Source organism: Hevea brasiliensis, chromosome 8 (genome assembly GCF_030052815.1).
Source record: "Hevea brasiliensis isolate MT/VB/25A 57/8 chromosome 8, ASM3005281v1, whole genome shotgun sequence".
Classification (NCBI taxonomy): Eukaryota; Viridiplantae; Streptophyta; class Magnoliopsida; order Malpighiales; family Euphorbiaceae; genus Hevea; species Hevea brasiliensis.
In genome coordinates, this window is record NC_079500.1 from 5,865,219 (window position 1) to 5,886,366 (window position 21,148).

At 36.7% G+C, this 21,148-nt stretch overlaps 1 long non-coding RNA gene across 15 annotated transcripts; it reads left to right on the forward strand.

Moving 5' to 3' along the window:
- The first annotated feature begins 70 nt into the window (after nt 1-70).
- Nucleotides 71-20,851, forward strand: LOC110658733 (uncharacterized). Of its 15 annotated transcripts, none has more exons than XR_009150510.1 (14): nt 71-329; nt 1,263-1,716; nt 1,832-1,973; nt 4,141-4,312; nt 5,884-5,957; nt 7,395-7,491; nt 7,594-7,644; nt 7,775-7,890; nt 9,324-9,381; nt 10,453-10,605; nt 10,703-14,942; nt 15,032-15,095; nt 17,050-17,421; nt 17,503-18,251. It is a non-coding gene; the product is annotated as an uncharacterized LOC110658733 (long non-coding RNA). The 15 variants fall into 15 exon arrangements; XR_009150508.1 differs by having other exon boundaries at nt 15,032-15,091; nt 17,035-17,421; XR_009150509.1 differs by having other exon boundaries at nt 15,032-15,091.
- Nucleotides 20,852-21,148: the final 297 nt, after the last annotated feature.

Here is a 21,148-nt window from a genome sequence, read left to right on the forward strand (position 1 = left end):
AAAAGCCTTTATTAGTTGGTCTTCCCTCTCGCTTGAAGTCTCCTCCTCCACTGATCTCTCTTCACTCACTAGCTCAAATAACTCCTCCTTCAATTGCCAATTTGCCTCCCGATAATCTTTTGTATCAATGCTGGATCTTGAAGATATTTTACCCGTTCCTATCTAACCAATGGGGCCCCGTTTTAGATCCTGTTCTTGTGTTTTGATCATTCTGCTTTGTGTGAGCTTTTCTGGGATTGTTTCCGTTTGTGGAGAGAGTAGAGGACCCAAAAACGTGCAGGTTGCTGTTCGTGCTAAGTGGGAGGTACTTCTGTTCTATTGGAAGCTGGGTATGCTCCATTGTTTTTATAAAAGTCTTACGTAGCCCTTATGTTTATTTATGGTTTTTGACTTATTTTTTATTCTTCTGGATAATTTGTTATTGGAGTTAATATTTGTCAGTATTTGATGAATTTGGAATTGGGTTGTTGTCTGTTGGCTATTTTAGTGTTGAATTGGTTGTTTTCGTGAGTATTTCATTTAATTTGTGTTGTGTAGGAATTTGCAATCCCAATTTTCCTTGTTTTATTCTTTACAAGTTGTAAAATCTACGTTTATAGTAGCTTCATTTCATTGAGGCAGAAGTGGAATGAATGAGCTGTTGTTTGCCTTACAAGAAGAATGGTTAAAATGAAAATAAATAATAGAACTATAGGATTTCAACACCATGAATTTTCTTTATGATTGAACGCAACGGAAAGGAATCAACTTTAGCTGTTGAATCTGTACTGCAAGGTTCAAGTTCTTTGGCTCCTTTTAGCTCTCATGATTCAATGAGTAGTTTGATTAGCATGAAGTACCTGAGTCTCTAGTTATATCTGAATTATGAGGAGCATTGTTTTCCTTTAATTTAGAATAATTATCTTGTCCAAGGTAATTTCTCTGACATTTTAGATTCTTTATCTGATAAGTTCTAATGTACCTTTAAGGGTAGGGTTGCTTGAATATATCCTGTGTTCTTGAGCCTTTCAATTTTGTTTTAAAGTTTATTTTAGTTAACATTTTAATTCTATTAAATCCATTTTGCTAAATTTGTAAACTGTTCTTCTCATACATTAAAATTTATCTAATTTCTTGGTGTAGTCGATTACTATTAACTTCTATTATTCTATATGCTGTTTGCTAATACTGTTAATTTTCCAATAAAGAAATCTTCTCTACCCAAAGTTTGTAGAGAACTCTTCCCACGCCCTAATGTTATTTTATTTTATTTCTCGGTACAGTGAATTACCATCAAAGGAATGGAAAGACCTTTATTGGGAGTTCATTGAGGTCTGGCTCCGGTCAGAGGAGGATGAATCTGACTCTCATACAGCAAGAGATTGCCTCAAAAGAATCATTAAACATGGAAGGTCACTTTTAAGTGATCCATTGGCCTCACTATTTGAGTTCTTTCTTATTCTGAGATCAGCATCCCCAAGATTGGTGCTTTACCGACAATTAGCAGAGGAGTCTCTTTCTTCTTTCCCACTTTCTGATGATAGTATTTCAAACAATGGTAGTGGAGGAATTGCAGAAATAACTGAGAAAAATGAAAGTAAAAGGTCAGATCCTTTGCTTGTTGGTGTAAATCCTAAGAGCCCTGGTGGAAAATGTTGCTGGGTGGATACTGGTGGAGCATTGTTCTTTGATGTTGCAGAGTTGCTATTGTGGCTTCACAACCCTCCTAAACTATAAGTATTACTCTGTCATCTTTTTCCAGGCTTTAACCATCTTTTTTGAATTTGATAATACTTACTGTAGTCTCAAGTTCTCTTGATTATATTTATTTATTTCTTGGTTGGCAGTGCAGGAGACTCATTTCAGCAGCCAGAACTATTTGATTTTGATCACATCCATTTTGATTCTCATACTAGAAGCCCAGTTGCTACACTGTATGGAGCTCTGATTGTTTTAGAAAATTTCATGTCACACTGGTTGAAGCTGCCAGACAGGTCTATTGCCTCTGTTATAGAATATTTTTAATATCTTTTTGTATTACCTGTGTTATAGAATATCTCTAGTATCTTTTTATATTTACATATTCCATTTTCATTGGGCTTGGTTATAACTGATCTGATGCTGTTAAATTGATACTTATATAATTGGAATCATTTCTTTGTACGTGATTTCACTACAAAAGAGAATAGTGTTGGTCCTTTGATTTGGAGGAGAGTGATGTGGGAAGGGTTTGTATTACCGATTACTGGAGAACTTGGACGCTCTCAAATATCAGTGGACTATTTCCCATTTATCTAATGGCGTAATCTTTCACAATTTGAAATGCAACAAATATAGTACATATAAAATTTTATAAAGCAAATATTATGTTAGCCATTTGTGAGCCAACATTGAACATTTGCCATTAAACTGGGGGGAATATTGACGCAGTGTAAAGCTCAAATAGAAACACATTCCAAGCACAAGAGTGAAAAATAGAGAAAATTCTCTGTAGTATTTGTATTGATAACCATCTGTCTCCTCCACTTGGGAAAAACTCGACCTCGAGTTTGAATCATTAGGAGGATACAAAGGCTCATCCATGGAGTGGTATGGATACAAATTAACTACATTGAAAGTTCGCAAAATTCCCATGCTATCCCGTTAATCAACAACATATGCATTATCATTAATTCGTTTGACAATTTCATAAGGTCCATATTTCTTCGGTTGGAGCTTGCTATAAGAATCCACGGGAAACCTTTCATGCCTTAGGAACACCATCGCCTTGTCACCCACCTCAAACACTTGCTTTTGCTTGTGTTTATCAACAGCTTCTTTGTACTTCTTGTTAGCCTCTTCCAGCTTCAATTTTATCTCTTTGTGCACCTCAACTACTTGTTCCGCCATGTGCTTGGTGCTACACTTTCCATCTTCTTTAGGCAATTTGACCAAATCAAGAGCATGTTGAGGCACTTTTGTGTATACCACTAAAAATGGAGACCTTCAAATAGTGCTACGAATGGCACTATTGTAGGAAAATTCAGCTTGGGACAAAGTCACATCCCATTGCTTGGGTTTATCTCCACAAATGCTTTGAATTAGATTTTCCAATGTGCGATTGACCACTTTAGTTTGGCCATCACTTTGAGGATGTGATGTACTATTGAAATTAAAAAATGAATGAAAAAGTTTCCACAAGGTCCTCCAAGAGTGTCTCAAGAACTTACTATCTCGATCTGAAGTGATTGACTTAGGCACCCATACAAACGAACCACTTCCTTGAAGAACAACTTAGCAACATGAATTGCATCGAAAGTCTTTTTATAATTAATAAAATGTGCCATCTTGAAAAATCTATCAACAACCACAAACACCGAATCCTCTCCCCTTTGTGTTCTTGGCAATCCCAACACAAAATCCATGGACAAATCTTCCCAAATATTTCCAAGTATCAATAAAAATACTACAAAGAATTTTCTCTATTTTTCACTCTTGTGCATGGAGTGTGTTTCTATTTGAACTTTACACTGCATCAAATATCCAGGACTGCCCTTGTGCATGAGTGCTACAAAAAAGATTTGGCAGTTTCTGCTTTCAGTGAATTATTTATTTTGCAATCCCATGATTACTCGTGTTGTTGATCAATGTATAATTCCTTAAAATTTGGAATACATAAAGTCTGGGCATAGTTGCAGAGAACAGTAAAAGATAGGTGTTTTGCCAAAATTCTGCATAAGAATTGCTTTGCAGGGTGCATATTCTTCCTGCAAATAGCTTGCTTGTGCTTAGTAGCTCACAGTTTCTCTGAAATGGTTAGGAGCATATTTACTTTACCTTTCTCACTGCTTAAATTATTGACAAGTTACTTATCAATATCTGTTGTAGTTTCTGGTATTTCTGGGTTTTGAGGCTTTGAGCATCTGTTCTTCCTACAGTTTTTAGCTAAAATCCTTAATATTTCTAATGCAATCAACAGTTAACCCTGAAGTTTTGAGCTTCTGAAATATAAAATGCTGCTAGTAGTTGAAATTTTATTCTGAAAAATCATGAACATCGTGATAAATACTATTTTGTGCAGCTTGTCTCCATATTTATTGCATTTATCTCCTGCCATTTTTCACGACGTGTGCATCTGTTTTTCTTTTATTATTTGCTGATAATTTCTATCAAAATTTCCAGGGGATGGTAAAATATGTAGTTAGACCTGCTTTACCCTCTGGCTGTGAAGAAAAAGCTGGCAATTGTGGTGCTATTGCTGCCAAAGGCTCCTTAAATTTGGGCGGTTATGGTGTTGAACTTGCATTTAAGAATATGGAATATAAGGCTATGGATGACAGCTCAATTAAGAAAGGTAAGAATACCGACTTATATTGTGTGTACTGTAATTTGTATCCTGCTCCAACTCTGGAATAGAAGTGTCATTCTTTTCGAGCCAAGCCAATATTGTTGTATCTCCTTTTAGGCATGATGCGTGCTTGGGTTGCACCTTAGTAAGCATTTCATCATAAAAACCTTGTTAGCTTTCTTCATTGATTTCATTGGTAACAGCAATTTTGCAATATCTGTCTGTAACTATTATTGTCACTATTCTATTGGTGTGTGAGTGTATTTAAAAGTAAAGTAGGTAAGAGAAAGGGCACAACAATTTCCTATATGTAAACAGGAACAACAAAAAAGAGCGTGCATCAAACTTAGTCCTAAGAAAGAGAAAGACTGAAGATGGCAAAAGCTGAGAAATCATCATAAAAAATTTTAATTGATCTGTTGCAGTACATTTTTTCTCCTTGAATTTCTGTAAAGTTCTGCCATGACAATATTTGTTGCATGCTTGCACTAAACATGCATAGACTGCTCCCTAGACTACCTACTGGTCCGTAAATCTGTAACTAAGTTCCTGCTAGTGCTAGATAGAAGATCAACTATAAACAGGGAAAAACTGTTACACAAGACAGTGGACAACAAAAAAGAGATTGCATTTCATGGTTACAGCAATTGTACAGTAAATGATCCACAAATGTCTGCTTCCTGTTTGCACATAAGTACACACTAACCACAATTTATTCTTCTTTTTTCTAAGTTTGTAGCTGCAATAAAGAATTCTTTAACATCTATCCATATAAAGAAAATGATATTTTAACAAATAAAATACTAACATAGAAGAGTTCTTATTCATCAAGTGTCATTTGTGAGAACTGAGAAGCCTATCTGGAAGCAGCTTTTCAGAGAAGCAGAGCTTCCTTGGAGTTAAATTTGAGCACCATTAACTGTGACAAAAAACTTCTCTCATCAAAATGTTCTAAAAAAATTAGTGGTGAATATTTTTTTCAACTTCTAGCTTATTCTTTGATTGGCAGTTCTATAGTTGCCACGGTACCACTGTTGGTTACTATTAAGTGCGAGTATGGAAATCTTTCTTAATTTTTCTTTCTATAATAAATTTCACTTCATTGCCTATCTTTTAAGGCACATTGCTATAGAGTGTTCCTACACGATACCTACTCCACACACCTGTCTATGAAGTGGCACATTGCTTCTCCAGACGTTGACTAAGACCTTCCATCCATTTACCTTTTTCTACACTCATTACCTTTCAAAAACTTTCATTTTCTGCTGGACACCTTCAAGCGGCCACTTATCTAACCTAATTAAATATTCTGAATTTGCATTTTCCAAGTTTGCTGATGTTAGATGGATGCCTCTGGCTATTTCCATTTTAATTTATAAATCCAAGTACCTGAGTTGGTGATGATGGATAGCTTACCTTTGTGGCATATTCATCAGCTATTCATTCTGGTATGGTTGAATATTATTAAAGTTTTCATTGCCCTTTGCGTTTTTGGTACAAACATTCTACTAGGTTTTCGTGTTTTAGCACTCTGTTATTGAAAGATAGTTTTCTTAAAAATCAGGTTTGACTTGCAGGTGTCACTTTGGAAGATCCACGGACTGAAGATCTTAGCCAAGAAGTTAGAGGGTTCATTTTTTCCAAAATACTGGTTTGTTATCCTTAAGAGTTGCTTGTACCTTGTTTTATATGTTTTTTTACTCATTTGTTACAAGTCTTGCAGGTTTGCAGAATAGATATTTATTGTAAGTTTGCAAACTCATTTGTTAAAAGTTACTAATACTATGCAATTTTTATTTATTAATTGTAAGTTTGCAAAATGAAATAAAGGAATAGATGTGCAAGAAGTTGACTAAAATTTAAAAATTCAACTAACATAAGCATAAATACATCAAATAAAGACATTGAATCATAGTTTACATTTGTCACTATGAATTAACTTAAATAACTAGCACACAACATGAAATTTAAGTTGAAATCAAGCTAAGAAAACTGAGCCCTTCTATGTGGTAAAGTTTTGAGGGATTAGAGTTGAAGAATACTAAAAAAACATGAGAATGGTGACTGGAGAAGTAGGGGTTGTAGAAAAAGAAAGCTGGAAAGGGAAGCCTTAACAAGGGCCCCTTTGATATTGGTAATGGTCATTACCCATGCAAAAGTTTCTGCCTATTGTACATAGGCTATAATGGTGTTGAGGTATTCAAAATATTTACTGTTATTTGAAATCTTGGTGTGAGGTTTTGCCAAATTCTAAGTGAACTTTCCCAAAAAAGGGGCAAAAAGGAACAGGATAGAATTAGTGAAATATGGATACCAAAAGCAAATGCAACAATTTGGTCCCACATTTCATTTTGAAGGTACCTTTTTTTTTTATTTGTAGTTAGTCATTTAATGGAAATTATAGAAGTATTTGAGATTGAATGTAGCATAAAAAAGTTATTAAAAATTATTATTGTTGATATTCTTGGTCTTTTAATTTGTTTTGAAAAGGCTGGTTGCTCATTTTTGTGTGAAATTACTTTGGGCTTTGGAGTATATAGCTCATTTATTTATTTATTGCTCAATATTAGGTGATTATTTTCCCTGCAAGTTTACTTGAAACTTTTAGCCACAGAAAAGGGAAAATTTGTGATTTGAGGGGACCAAACTGTAGGGACTTTTTATAATAATGAAAATGTTATTATGGAATAAAAAACATGAGATGATTTTATGTATTGGGGAATTCTTTTAAAATGTTTGTTAGAAGAGTGAGTGAGATGATGTTTTTCATGGACTTATTCCCTTAGCTTGTGGTTTGTTGCACTAGGTCACCATGACTGCCATGTCTTTATCTATATGATCTCTTATTTTGTTTTATTTTTGTTTTGCTTATCTTAAAATTAGATATTAGAGTGAGTTTGACATGAGTTACTTTGCAAGAAGACTATATTTTTCCTAAAAAGTTCCTCTATTATCCTTCGTAGAATATATATATTATATTTCTTTTGGTCAAAAATCAATGCTGTGTTTATGCCTAAAGATATGTTGTTACTTGTGAAAGCTCTTTGTCAAAGTGGCTAATGTTTCATATTCAATGACCCACATGCAGGAACGTAAACCTGAGCTTACCTCTGAGATAATGGCTTACTGAGACTATTTACTTTCGTCAACGATATCTGATACGCTTGATGTTTGGCAACTAAAAGGTAAACAAATGCATGTCTCAAATGTTTTCCTTTTGAACAGATTTAGGACATCAAATGGCACAAAGAATAGTACTTGCCTCTGATCCTTTGCAGTCAATGCAGGAAATCAATCAGAATTTTCCTAGTGTAGTTTCTTCTTTGTCTCGCATGAAGGTATATATCATTTTGCATGGACTTGCTTTTAATAAATATAAAATAACCGTTGATAATATTGAATTTATACTTTAAAGAAAATTACTTTTGGTTGTTCTGATGAAACTGCTTGAATATTGACTTTTTGCAGCTCAGTGATTCGGTTAAAGATGAAATAACAGCAAACCAGTGAATGATTCCTCCTGGAAAGTCCTTAATGGCTCTGAATGGTGCTTTAATCAATATTGAGGATATTGACCTTTATCTGTAATGCTTCTGCCCGTATTAGAGTTTCCCTCCTTTCTTCCTGAAGATCTTGCCATTATGAATTCTTGAATTCTTTATCTTTTTTCCATCTAAATCTGAAGTTCTGACAGCTATTGCTTAATATCAAACTTGAATACTTTTGAACTACTGCAACTTTCAAACTTGAGGACTTGGCTTCTTATGTTAATGAAACATGAGCTATTTGATTTTATTTTCCCTCTCTGTTTTCTTCACCTCTCTAAATCAGATTCTATAATATTAGTTACACAGTTAGTGAGTATGCTTTATTCTTGTTTAATGCCAATTAATAGCATACTCTTCTCTAGCCTTAAGGCTCATGCTTTTGATATCTGATTGTTTTTCTTAGTCGATAGTTTAATATTGATGGAGATATAAAACTATTCTTGGAGCCATCACCTACAAGCTTAAGCTTTTAGGTTGAATGGTTCCTTGACATGGTATCAGAGCCTCTCAAACCAAAAGGTTTAGAATTTGAATCTTGGTCACCCCTATTTATTAGCTGATATTTCAGCATAAGATAAAAATAGGCCTGTGCTTGTTTACGCTTCAAGCCAAGTAGGCTTTCGTATGCAGGGGGTGTGATAGAGATATAATACTATTCTCGGAGTCCTCACCTACAAGCTTAAGCTTTTAGGCTGAGTGGTTCCTTGACAAATATGCATCTGTAATTTTCAACAAAATAGTTGTTTGTGTATGTGCTGCACTTCACTATCCATGATGTAGGGTAATTTCGTTTTTGTGTGATTACTTTTCATAACTGCAAGGGAAGGGAGAAAGTGAAATAAGAAATAAATGCCATTTCTAAGTAATGCTGCTCAATAGTATTTTTCTGGCACTCTTTTATTAAAAATTGAGGCTGACATGACTTGGGAATTTCAAGTTAATTGATTGATTCCATACTTTTAGTTGATTAGTCATCATCACTATCTTTTGTTTTTGTTTTAGCAATTATTCAGATTTAATATGTATCACTGTAAGAGTTTCGTCTTTCAACCCGGAGCATAGGTTGATAACTAGCTTAAACCCGTTTCAAAAGTTTAGAAAGATGAATTCTGAGAGACAAAAACTTTAGCTCAGTTGGCTTAGAGATTCATGTCAACTTTACTGAGTTGAATTTCTTGGCCCCTAAAAGTGCATCCTCGATCCTTATGCTTAGTTTGCCATGTATCATCAGTTGTTAATTGTTATATAGATATACCATATGGTTAATAGATAAGGGCAACATAAATGATCCTAAGGGCGGTTTGCACTTTGCCCTTTCTATGTGCCAGATGTTCTGTTTCACTTGTATATAAATTCAACCACCATTTTATTGTCTGGCATTAACACTTCTTTGTTCTGTCATTTGGATTTCTTCAGCAACATTACTTCAGTACTTTGTAACTATTTGCTTTCATGTTATTCCTTTTTAGGTTGGTAGACATAGTCCAGCAGGAGCTGTTATTGGCCAATCAGTTTTCAAAACTGAAGGTGAACGTTACTAAATCTCTTGTTAGTTGGAGCAGTTATATAGAGTGAGTAAAGAAGGCAATGACAACTGTTGGAGTAGGAGGAAAAAAGGAAAAAGAAAACACAAAGTCCATCAAATCTCAATTCAAATTCAGTCTCCTCAGTAACATACTAGGATAACCTTATCTCAGCACCAGCCCATTACAAAATAGGGAAAGAAAATGTATAATTGGAATATGAAACCTCCTAATTAGTAAAAATTATTTTGCCAATGATACTAAATTTAAGTCAATTAAGCCCTAGTCCCAATTTAATTTGAATCTGCTTTATGGACCTTTTTCTTCCATCTTTAGAAAGGTCTAATGCTGCATAATTCTTATTCATTATTCCACTTCACATCATTCAAGGTCTAGCCCTTGTCATCTTCTGCCAAATATGTTGATTAATATGGCATCTTAATTAACTAGGAAATCTCCAAACATATCTAGTTTCCCAAAATAAGAAATCTTAATCCAATAATTAAAATGTGAGATAATGAGCACCTAGATGAAATATAAATTTATTTATTTTATATGTATATATACACACATGTTGTACTATATAGGAACAATTCTGTACAAGAAGGGGAAAAAAGAAACGAGATAGTTGGAAAAGAAGTTTAGCAATGTAATTGTGCTTGAAATTGGCCTAAATTTTTTGTGTCAATAAAATATCTCACATAATGTCCTTCAAATTGCTGCAAAAATAAGTAAAGCATTAAGTGTGAGGATGCTGTATGCTTCTACTTAATTACTTATCCTTCCAAATAATGATGGCCAAAAAAGTCTCCAACTTTTGCATCAAGTGCTGGGGTTGTTTGGCATGGAAACTGTAGATGATGACATCTAATGAAACAACCAAATCTTACTCATTGTACTCATTTATGTGAAAAAAAAAAGAAGCTGAAGACTTCAAGCAAATAATTATTGATGCTTACCTTGTAATATTCTAGGATGGATTAATATGTCAAAATGGACTTTGGTTTCTTATAGTTAACTTCAATATTGTCCTGAATTATATTGAAGATTTGGTGCTGTGCTGCTAATCTTTTAGGTTCCTCATAGTGCAATTAGGAAACTTTTGTCAACGGTATCTCCTCTTGAGTCAGATATGTTCCCTGTTGATTTTCGATCAATTCATGTTCACTATCTCAATAACTTGGAGGAGGATGCTATGTATAAGCAATGGTGGAGCAATATAAATGAGGTAGGTTTCTTTTCTCCGCAAAATTTGCCCCCTTGAGGCTGGTGGTTTAGTTAGTCCAAATTCCTTGAAAATTTGCCTCCTGTAATTCTTTGTATAGATTTTGATGCCTGTCTTCCCTGGGCAACTACGCTACATCCGCAAGAACTTGTTCCATGCAGTTTATGTTGTTGATCTAGCCACCAGTTATGGTCTTGAGGCAAGTGATTTTCTTTCACTCCCTTCCCCCTTCCATTCCCTGCCATCAATAACTACCACTCGACCATGTTAATTCTGTCAAAATTTTTATAATTTTTGTTCTTGTAAGCCTGCAGTCCATCAAAAGGATTATATCCTTGTATGAGAACAACTTTCCAATGCGATTTGGGTTAATTCTGTACTCTTTGAATTTCATCAAGAAAATTGAAGTGGGTGGTGGTGATCTCCATGCACGACTGCCACAGTCATCAAGCTTATATCATTATCGCAATCTAAATGCTTGGCCATCACAATTGCTTAGATTTTCCACAGATGTCTAGAACTCTATTTGACACCACTATCATCACAATTGTGATCCCAAGATCATTCGTTTGCCCATAACTCAATGTCACTTGACAAGTGTTTCATCATCTCTATGTATTCTCACTTCATAGGTATTCAAGGTGGCCTCAAGCTCTATTGGCACACCCAATTCATCGTGGAGTCATTACCCTCTCCTCAAAAGATTATATGTAATGAGGCGTGCAGCCCTCCCACACGTGGTATCAGCACTTTTATCATAATGTGGCTCTCATCACCACCATCTCATATTTTAAGATTGTTTTGGCAAACTTTTTCTCATATAAGCTACCACATCCGCATTATGACCTAGTTACCAGTACTAGGCATCCGAAACTTTGAGTTTTATATGAATATTCGGGCTACCGTTTGCCAACGCAACTTTATAGTGCTTACACGCACAATTGGGCGTCTGCCCTTTCTCATGTTACCACAAGCCAACTCGTTACCTCCGAAATTGGACCTTGGGTTTTATACCCTCTCTAGGCTTATCGTAAGCCAATTCAATTTTCTACGCAACATGATTTGGGATCCACCTGTCCTTTTTTCGAATTCATCTCATAGCTGATTTTAACTTCAGCAGCTCTTAGCATCTATCGCCTCGTAATTAAATGGGATTCAATGGAATCCACGCATAATCCGAACTTGTCATCAATGGCACGCAACGACTGTCTCGTCTCAAGTTGCACTCTAGCAACAGTTTCACTTTCTATGTTATCCATAGAATAACAACATTCTTATTTCAAGGGACTCAATACATTTCTCATCCTTCATTTGAAGGTTCTAGCAGCCAACAGCAATGGTTACTCTCCAGGGGAGAAAACAACCATCTCAATATCGATTAAAGGTATTTCAACCCATCATTCCGAAGGTTCACATAACCATTAAGCTATCTCGAATTTCCCATCTCTTTACCCAACTAGGGTAAGACACCATCTCAGTGAGATAAGCCATCGGTTTCTTAATCTCTTAGGGATAGCACCCCCATATCTCGAAAGACTTCCACAGTCTATTAACAATTCGCATTCGTCTTATCAATCCTTGGGGCTTACTCGTCCCCACACATCTCGAAGACTTTCTCAGTCTTTTAAGCAATCCCGAGTATTGTATCTCATCACCCGACAAGGGTCATTCACCATCTTAATGGCTTTAGGGCTACCATTTGCCCAATATTTTCTAATGTTTTCTGAATATCGATTGTCTCATTTTTGTCCGACCAAAGTCTTAAATGATGTTACTTGCTTGGCAAATGTCATTTGCCCATTTCGCACCCCGTTTTGCCCACGTTAGCATCCTTTGTATTAATGATCCCCAATTGGTGTACCGCACTCACATACCACCTCTTAAGGACTCAATAACATCAAGAATACTCATTTGCCCAACATATCACTTATACGTTGTGCATGCCACAATATGTTTCTAATAAGGACATCATGCCCTTCCCCCATTTCGGGGTTGTATACTCCACTCACCCTTTCTCAAGGTGAACACACAGTTAGCTTTCATCGCTTTTCATCGTTTCTCATTATTTTTGTATCTCGTGTGCATCACACAATCGAAGGTTTCTCAAGGGAGGTATGGATTATTATCCATCACGAGCACTGACCTTGCTTTGATACCAACTGTCACGGGGCCACTTCCTAGCTCGGACAGTAGTCCCATGCGGCGCCTAAACTTCCACTCAATCTAGGCCAGCCTACTCGTATTCAAGGGTCTTTCCCCTTGTAGAGGATCTCAAATATTCTTATCGAGGGTTTTTCACGTATCTAGCCCAATAATTGAGCATTGATATTCCTTGTAGCACGATGTCGCCCTTCATCGTGTACATCCCCAAGCATCGTCTGAAAGCAAGGCAATAAGCAACATTCGACTGTATGGCTGAACCCAAAGCCAATCTATAATATTTGTTCCCCTATACCGAGTAGCATCATTGGCCCTTATACCGAGCAGCATCGTCGGCCTTATATGGAAATCTCAGGCCTAGGAGAGACACGCACTACAAGCTCCTCGGCCTTGTACTGTCCATGAAGCTCCTTCTTCATGGAGACACCGAGCTCCTATCTCTCGAGAGCACGATGCCCGCCGCCTAGTACAATGAGTACGTAGGGAGCTCACTTAGAGTCACACCTTTACGCCAGTGACCCCGGGGATGGTGGAGAGCTTGACACCAACTTCGGCAACTAGCTGGGCCCGTCTGTGCTCACCAGTGGCCAACTAGTCACACCCCCCTAAAGAGCATTAGGAACATAGTGACCTTTGGCAGGAGGAGACATCAGTATGTCTCAGTGGTCACACCCCCCTGCACTTCTCCATATTTATAAATGTGTCCGCCAAACTTCTCATTCTTCTCAATTGTGCCCTTACACCATTTCATAGGCCTACGGCTTGGCTAGGTTTGGCCAATCCTCACGGGGTAACGGGCTGTCCCTCTTACACTAGGGGCCCTGGCCAAGGGGGACCTAGGCTCCGTACGGGGCTAGAACTCCCGTCCCGTGACAAAGTGGTATCAGAGCAGTATGTAATAGCTGGTAGTTCCCCACTTCTGTTCTTGGCAGTTGACAAGGTCGTCACAAACTAACTCTTGCCCTATGGAGCTAACCGTTCTGAATTTGTACAGGTACGTGTGAGAAACCTCGAAGATGCTTATTATTTGGGCCTCAGCGAGCTTGCCAGATAGGGGGAAGGCTGGCCTAGGGGCCCTGGCCAAAGGGGACCTAGGCGCTGCACGGGGCTAGAACTCACGTCCCGTGACAATGTGGTATCAGAGCAGGCCCCAGATGATCCGAATAACGCCAAGCGCCCCAACGAGACTGGGGTAGGCAAGGTACCGATAACGATAAGGGTGTTGCTGGAATCGGGTGGAGGAGAGTGTCAGGCCTCAATGGGACATAGGTATACAAGGGCTTCTCAATCCCACATCGGACAAGAAAGGGGTCGATCCAAGGGATAAGTGTGGCCTGTCATGCAGCTTGTATGTGTCTGGCGAGTAATATGATGAATCTTGGCAAGGCATTTTGGAGGATGTCTGGGTGCGGAAGCAGGCGAGTGCATTGGTAAACTGGTGGCCAACATGTTGCTTAAGTGTTTGCATTGGGTTAGCGCAACAAATGGTGTGTGGGCTCCTACGTGCGAGGGAGTGTGACAAGTTGCGTAGGGAAGCGACATGAACGCACGCAAACGAGAGCGTTTGCGGGATTGGGTAGGGGAGAATGTAACGGTTCGGCAGTTCCCCACTCCTATTCTTGGCAGTTGGCAAGGCCGTCATAGGATATCTCTTGTTCTATGGAGCTAACCAGTGTGAATCTGAACAGGTACATGCAAGAAACCTCGAAGATGCTTAATATTTGGGCTCAGTAAGCTTGCCAGATAGGGGGAAGGCTGGCCTAGGGGCCCTGGCCAAGGGGGACCTAGGCGCCGTACAGGGCTAGAACTCCCGTTTCGTGACAAAGTGGTATCAGATCAGGCCCTAAATGATCCGAATCACGCTAAGCGCCCCAATGAGACGGGATTAGGCAGGGTGCCGATAGCCTACGGCACCTGAACCAAGATCGGGTCACGTGTCCCAGTATCCAACACGTTGACATGAGGAAACGACCGACACTACTGGAAACGCTGGTCAAGCTCAAATTATTGGAAATAGGAAACGCGTTTCTTTAAAGAAAATTAAAAAAAAAAAGGAAAATGGGTAGGTTAAAGTCGATCACTTCACAATATTCACCATCAAGATCAACAGAAAAGGAAGAAGAAGAAAAAGAAAAAGAAAGGGAATATCAGACCTTCAACGGCAGTATCGCAGTTCGCAGGTAAGGATCGCAACATCCTTTCTCTTCTTTTCTCTTTGGTCTGCCATATTCATTCTCTGATATGCCTTCTCCATCCTTATCAACAGAAGAAGAAGAAGAAGAAGAAGAAGAAGAAGCAGAAGGGAGGAACGACGACAAGTACATCACAGGTAGGTAACGATGGCCTTTCCTCTTTTTTTGCTCCCCATTGCAGTATTAGGTTTATATTAGGATTTGATTAATTTATTATTATTTAATTTATTATTTTCCTTTTCTAATTTCTTTGTGAAACAATTTTATTAAGCAATTTCCATTAATTAATTACAATTTTATTCTATTAGTTAATCATAAATTTATCATATTTAATATTATTTTTTTTTCTCTAAATGTATATTCCATAATTAGATTTTTCTTAAACCAAATTTGAGGAGTTATCATAAATATTTTTTTTTAAAAAAAAAGAAAGATAAAAAAAAATTTCTCTTAAATTCACTAAAAATTTGCAAGATTTGCCATATTTTTACTATCAACATTTTGAAGGAAATTAAGGACAAATGTAAATATATTTTTAAAGTTATTTTTAAAATTATAAAATTTCAAGTTTAAATTCTAATTAATGATAAATAAAAAAAATTCCAACATTCAAAATTTGCATTTTATATTAATATATTTTATATTTTTGTAATAATTTATATATAATGTGTTTAATATAATTTGTTTTAATGTATTGTTATATTATATATTAAAATTTTTCATAATAATTTTTATAGTCAATTTATTCGATTTTATTATTTAATTATTTAATCTTTTAATATATAATTTGCATTGTGCTTTAATCCTAAGTATATTATTTGTTTGAATAATTTGTAAATTGTATAAAATTGTATTTTCTTTTTGTCATTTTGATAGGACAATATTTGAATGGATTATTCAAACTCTAATTCTACTCAAGCAAATAGCACTAGTGCCAATTCTTCAAAAACTAGGGAGGAAGAATTTAATCATTTGTGGAGATATGTAACTAAACTTGAGAAAACTGTAGAATGAGGGGGTAATTGTAAATGTATATGCAATTTTTGTGGACAAGAAAAGCAAGGGACTTATACTAAAGTGAAGGCTCATTTATTGAAAATCACTGGAAAAGGGATTGGTGTGTGTAAAAAAGTGATAAATGATAGTATTTCTGAAATGAGAAAACAGGAGGATGAGGCAACAAACAGAATTACTAATTCACAATCTAGGCGAGTTTCTTTGCCCATTAGTATAACTTCTGTTCCTTCATTGAATATAACTGAACCAAGTATTTCAACAGCTTTGAAGAAAGAAGAGTTAATGATTCTCCTCTTGGTAGAGCTTTTGACTTGCAAACTATAGCTCAATTAGATGCAGAGATTGCTAGAATGTTCTACACTAGGGGTCTACCTTTTAATTTTGCTAGAAATCCTTATTATGTGAGTTCTTATTCTTTTGCTGCTAATCATGCTTTGGGTGGTTATGTGCCGCCTGGTTATAACAAATTGAGAACCACATTACTTTAGCAAGAAAAAGCAAATGTAGAGAGGTTGCTTGAACTAATTAAAAGCACTTGGTTCGAAAAGGGTGTTAGTATTGTGAGTGATGGATGGAGTCATCCCCAGAGGAGGCCTTTGATTAATTTTATGGTTGTTTCTGAGTCTGGCCCCATGTTTATCAAATCTGTAGATTGTTCTGGTGAAGTGAAAGATAAGCAATTTATTGCTAGTTTGCTAAAAGAAGTAATTGATGAGGTGGGTCATCAAAAAATGGTACAAGTCATTACTGATAATACTTGAAATTGTAAAGGTGCTGGAGAAATCATTGAGGGAATGTTTCCACATATTTATTGGACTCCTTGTGTTATGCACACTCTTAATCTTGCTTTGAAGAATATATGTGCAGCAAAAAATTTGAAAACTAATCAAGAAACTTATGATGTGTGTCACTGGATCACTGAAATCCACGGGGATGCTTTGCAAATCAAGAATTTTATAATGAATTATTCCATGAGGCTTGCAATTTATAATCGGTTTAGCCCTTTGAAATTGCTTTCAGTTGCTGATACTCGTTTTGCTTCTATTGTTGTGATGCTTAAAAGATTTAAACTTATTAGGCGTGCTTTAGAAGCAATGGTTATGAGCGATCAATGGGCACAATACCGAGAAGATGACCAAGGCAAAGTTAGATTTATTCGTGATAAAGTGGTAGATGAGGATTGGTGGGAAAATATTGATTACATCATTGCTTTTACTGGGCCCATTTATGACATGATCAGAGTTTGTGACACAGACAAACCATGCCTTCATTTGGTTTATGAGTTGTGGGATTCTATGATTGAAAAGGTGAAGCAAGTTATTTTTGATCATGAAGGAAAGTAAACAGATGTGTTTTCTCCTTTCTATTATGCGGTTCATCGAATTCTTGTTGATCATTGGGCAAAGAGCAACACTCCCCTTTATTGTTTGGCTCATTCATTAAATCCAAAGTAAATTTCTAACTTATATACTCATCTTCTTGTTATAATTTTTTTTTATTATTTTCTGAATTTATTTTCTTATTTTTGAAGATTTTATAGTGAAAAATGGCTTCAAGAGGGAGAAGGTAGAGTGCCTCTTCATATAGATGGAGAAGTATCAATTGAAAGAATTAAATGCTTTAGGAGGATTTTTTCTAATGAAGATGAGCGAATTAGAGCAAATGATGAATTTGCAAATTTTTCTTTGAAAAGTGGAGCTTTTGCTGATCCTGATTCTATTGGAAGTATGTATGTTACAGATCCTAGGAAATGGTGGGCATGTTTTGGTTCTAATGCACCTTTACTTCAAAGGTTGGCTTTTAAAGTGCTTGGACAACCTACTTCCTCCTCTTGTTGTGAAAGAAATTGGAGTATTTATTCCTTCATTCATTCATGTAGAAGGAATAAATTAACTCCAAAACGTGCAGAGGACTCAGTTTTTATCCATAATAATCTTCGTCTTCTGTCGAGAAACTCCTTCACATATTATGATGAGAAGACAAAATTGTGGGATGTTGGTGGTGATCAATTTGGGAGTATGGAAGATGTGGGAGTTCTTGAATTTGCCAACCTTTCATTGGATCAACCAGAGTTAGAGTCTGTTTTATTTGATGAAAATGCAACTACAAGCATGGAGAAGGAGAAAGACAGTGAAGTTGAGGAAATATCATAAATTTCATTATCTTTTCTTTTTTAACATTTGAATGTATTATAGTTAATGTTTATTTCTTATAAGTATGAAACTTCTAAATATGTATCTTTATGGTTAAATTTGAATGTTGATTTGGCTTTATTTATTATTGAACATCTTTCATGATATATATATATATATATATATATATATATATATATATATATATATATATATATATATACCTCTGTATTTTTTATATTTACACGTTTCCCCCACGTTTCCGTTTCCTATATTTTTTAAAATGCCGTTTTCCCGTGTTCGCGTTTCCGTGCTACATAGTCGATAGTGATAAGGGTGTTGCTGGAATCGGGTATGATCCGAATCACGCTAAGCGCCCCAACGAGACCGGGGTAGGCAGGGTGCCGATAGCGATAAGGGTGTTGTTGGAATCGGGTGGGGGAGAGTGTTAGGCCTCAATGGGATAGAGGTAGACAAGGGCTTTTCAATCCCACATCAGACAAGAAATGGGTCGATCCAAGAGACAAGTGCGGTCTGTAATGCAACATATTAGTGTCTGGCGAACAATGTGAAGAATCTTGGCAAGGCATTTATGAGGATGTCTACGTGCGGCAGTGGGCGAGTGCTTTGGCTAGTTGGTGGCCAATTTGTTGCTTAAGTATTTGCGTTGGGCGAGCTCAACAAATGGTATGTGGGCTCCTATGTGCGAGGGGGCGTGACAAGTTGCACAAGGAAGCGATGTGAACACACGCAAACGAGGACGTTTGCGGGATTAGGTGGGGGAGAATGTAACGGTTCGGTAGTTCCTTACTCCTATTCTTAGCAGTTGGCAAGGTCGTCACAAGCTAACTCTTGCCTTATGGAGCTAACCATTGTGAATCTATATAGGTATGTGCGAGAAATCTCGAAGATGCTTATTATTTGGGCCTCAGCGAGCTTGCCAACTAGGGAGAAGGCTGGCATAGGGGCCTTGGCCAAGGGGGACCTAGGCGCCATACGGGGCTAGAACTCTTGTCCCATGAGAAAGTGGTATCAGAGCAGGCCCCAGATGATCCGAATCAAGCTAAGCGCCCCAACTAGACAGGGGTAGGCAGGATGCCGATAGCGACAAGGGTGTTGCTGGAATCGGGTGGGGGAGAGTGTCAGGCCTCAATAGGACAGAGCTAGACAAGGGCTTCTTAATCCCACATCGGACAAGAAGGGGGTCGATCCAAGGGACAAGTGCGGTCTGTCACGCAGCATATTAGTGTCTGGCGAGCAATGTGAAGAATCTTGGCAAGGCATTTCTGAGGATGTCTACGTGCGACAGTGGGCGAGTGCTTTGGCTAGTTAGTGGCCAACTTGCTGCTTAAGTGTTTGCGTAAGGCGAGCATAACAAATGGTGTGTGGGCTCCTATGTGCGAGGGAGAGTGACAAGTTGCGCAGGGAAGCGACGTGAACACACGCAAACGAGGACATTTGCGGGATTAGGTGGGGGAGAATGTAACGGTTCGGTGGTTCTCCACTCCGATTCTTAGCAGTTGGCAAGGTCGTCACAAGCTAACTCTTGCTCTATGGAGCTAACCATTGTGAATCTATACAGGCACGTGCGAGAAACCTCGAAGATGCTTATTATTTGGGCCTCAGTGAGCTTGCCAGATAGGGGGAAGGCTGGCCTAGGGGGACCTAGGCACCGTACGGGGCCAGAACTCTTGTCCCGTGACATGTGCTCTTATCCATTCTCTCACATCCTTTAAATTAGGGTTCTGAAGGATTTCTGATACCTGTTTCCAAGTTGTTTTTTATATATATATATATATATATATATATATATATATAGAATCATCATTTTTTTCTGTTTCTCCAGTCTTTTGCATCTATCAAATATTCATGTAAAATCCATTAGACTTGTACTTTACATGTTTCTTTGTCAAAGGATTGAAGCCTTGCTCTTCCTTTTTTTTTTTTTTTTTGTTTTTGATGAAAGATAGGAAAGCTTTGCTTGGTTAGTAGGGCTATAGTCTGGCATTTGACTATTTTGAGACATTTTGGTTCTCCAAAGAAAAAAAATGGAGATATTTTTCTTCGGTGCCATGTGTAATTACGTTTGTCTCACTTTCTCTGCCTGATGCTTCTAGTTCATGGCTTGTATAGTATATTAGATTAGGTACTAAGTTTGGTCTAACTTTATATATGGACTTGTTCTGAAACTTTGGGTTTACAGGATAAAAAATTCTATTATTATATCGTCTTTCTGTTGTTGATATTGTTGCACCTGGAATAGAGGTGTTTACCTAGACTTTGTATAGTGTCTGGATCTCTCCACCTGTCTTAAGCTTGTGCGTCAGATGCTTAACAATTTTTAGTATCACCGAGATTCTTCCCTTTTTCAGGATCTCCCAAACTATGCTCAGCATAATGTACCCATCTTTTCACTTCCTCAAGAATGGTTGAGGTGTGGTGACACCACGAAGCCCAAGGCAAAAACTATTGATCTTTGCAATAATCCAATGACAAAGGAGCCCAAGCTTCACGTGACTGCATAATTTTAATTAAAATATCTTTAAATATTAATTATTATTAAAATATTAATATAACAATGGGCAATTAAAATTTGGTTCGACTTAAAGTTTAAGGAATACAAAACTCATAACTTTATAAGGACTAAAATGTAAAGCCAATAATAAATTTCATCCATTAAAATTACTAATCATAAAATGGTAAATAATCAGAACATATTAATTTTAGAATATTTTCTTTAATTAACCTTTTTCTTCATCTAAAAGACTACTTTTTAATTGTTTAATGTTTTGTTTATTTTACAGAAAATGTTTTTTTTTTATTTTTTTAATATTTAAAATATTAAAAAATAAATCAACAAGAAAATATTAATATTATAATCAAATAATAAAAAATATTTCTCATATAAAATTTATTTTTTTACAAAATAAATGGATCCTAAATTAATATTTTCTTTGGTAAATTTTGGTATGATCTACTAAATTTATTTGATTCAAAGTGACTAATAATTTATTTTAATTCATATAAAACTTTAAATAATCAGAA